The following is a 2,079-nucleotide window of genomic DNA, read 5'->3' as shown; positions in this document are numbered from 1 at the left end:
CACCTAAATGTTGGAGGATTCGAAGAACTAAAAGGTATAGTTTAAGAAAATAATTGCATCACCACCTTCATTCCAGTTTTAGATCAAGGCTTCAATGTTCGTTAGAATGTGTAAATGTGTAAGCCCTTTTGCCAAAAATATTCTATGGTTTTATTTAAACGCCTTCAAAGGTACATCCATAGTGACAAATATCGCGAGATTTATGAAAATCTCAGGAAAATATCATGAGAAATTGCCTGAAAGTTTAAAATGGCAATTTCTTGCATGATTTTCAAAATATTGCAAGATTTATGAAAAACACAAATACCGTGATTTAAATGTGATATTTATGTTTTAAACGGCTATTTATCATGAAAAACAGTGTATTTTATTTTTAAATAAATTTTATTAATATTTTCTTATAAAAATATATTTTTTATTTTTTAATTTATTCTTTTATTACCAAGATTTTGCCGAAAAAAATGTGACATTTATGAAAATTTTCAATTTCTCGTGAGCTTTTGAAAAACAAGATTTTGCCAAAAAAAATGTGTCACTATGGGTACATCACAAAGATTCATGGACTTGCGGATTCATCTCACAAGTTTGAATTTTTTTTCAAATGTGGGACAAGATGATACGGGGATTTTAAATTTGCTAATCAATAAATAACACATTTTTTACTGAAATATTATTAAAAAGTGTAGAAATTATTAAAAAAATCAAATAATGGTCATTCAAATCCCTGTCCAAATTAGCAATTCTGCTCATGTCATCAGAGAAACAAATGGTGTATCCCTTTGACATAGCTTCATACGGAAGATGAAACTGAAAAGTAAGATTCATGAAACTTTTGTTGTGGTTTAATGTTATTATTTCATATAAATGAATTTTTTTGAACAAATGATTTGTTACATCATTAAAGTTTTTATTGAATATGGATGTTGTAGCGTAATCTATTGAGTCCGGATCGGGTGCAATATGATTGCACAAATATTTGTGCATTAAGCACCTGATTGCCCTCCATCAGGCCTTGGTCCCCCACAACTGACAGGCCCTGTCCCCAAGATGGAGGGTGATCAGGTGCTTAATGCACAAATATTAGTGCAATCATATTGCAGCTGATCTTTTCACTAATCTATTGGCTTGGGAATCTGGTGAGTGACAAAATATCGTTGTGCTTTCTAAGTGAACTCTCTCTCTCATGCATTCACATGTGTTTGGTAATTGTGGAGCGTGTATGTGTATTCATAATTCATGCACACGCATATACAGATATCCAAAACTAACATGGTCAAGTTTGTTCTTTGGTTTGAGCTTTGGGTTGTTAGTTTAATGAGTTCAAACTTTTAACGAGACAACTGCAAGCTAACTGAAAATGGCCTCTGATCATTAGTATCAATTAAGAAAATATGAGAAGTAGCATAACATTCAAATGAAAACAACTAATGAAATAACTGACCGACATTACAATAAACAAATAGTAACATTAGAACGAGCATGTCAATGTAGATATTCTAATATAGTTTGCATGGTCAGATATGCATAAAATAATAATACTTTGTTTAAGCTAAGTAAAAAAATTTAAGGGATAACTTGTGCTCAAGTTTCTAATAATCCACAGAGAAATGTTCCTAAGAAAATCTGAATATTTATAATACTGAAACTGCAAGGATCAATTAGTTGTCAATTAGTTTATCGTGATATCCTTACACATGGCCACATGACATTTGCAATGCTTCAAGCAAGACTGATACTAGCATTAGCTCAACAACTTTTATCTTAAATGCATTAAGCAGTCATATATTCCAGGAAATGATAGCACAATTGCAGCCACCTTGGAAAGAAGTGGAAGATAATCTGCAGCAATGTATAAAGTTCTGATGATTTTTTCTTCAATTTTTTGGTAATAGGCTTGGGTATGAAGTATGGCCATTAAAATTCTGAAGTTAAATGTTTTTATGCTATTGATTGAAGATGTATACTTATTCAACTGTAATAGCACGATGATTCCTAAATCTCTTTCCCCCATGTACTTACTTTTCTTCTCTATGCTTTTCATTTGATTATCTTTATTACCATTATCCTTTTTTACAAGTG

This window comes from Nuphar pumila, chromosome 17 (genome assembly GCF_984573655.1).
Source record: "Nuphar pumila chromosome 17, dmNupPumi1.hap1.1, whole genome shotgun sequence".
In the NCBI taxonomy this organism is placed as follows: domain Eukaryota; kingdom Viridiplantae; phylum Streptophyta; class Magnoliopsida; order Nymphaeales; family Nymphaeaceae; genus Nuphar; species Nuphar pumila.
The sequence above is the reverse complement of the archived record's forward strand: the minus strand, read 5'-3'. Positions refer to the sequence as shown.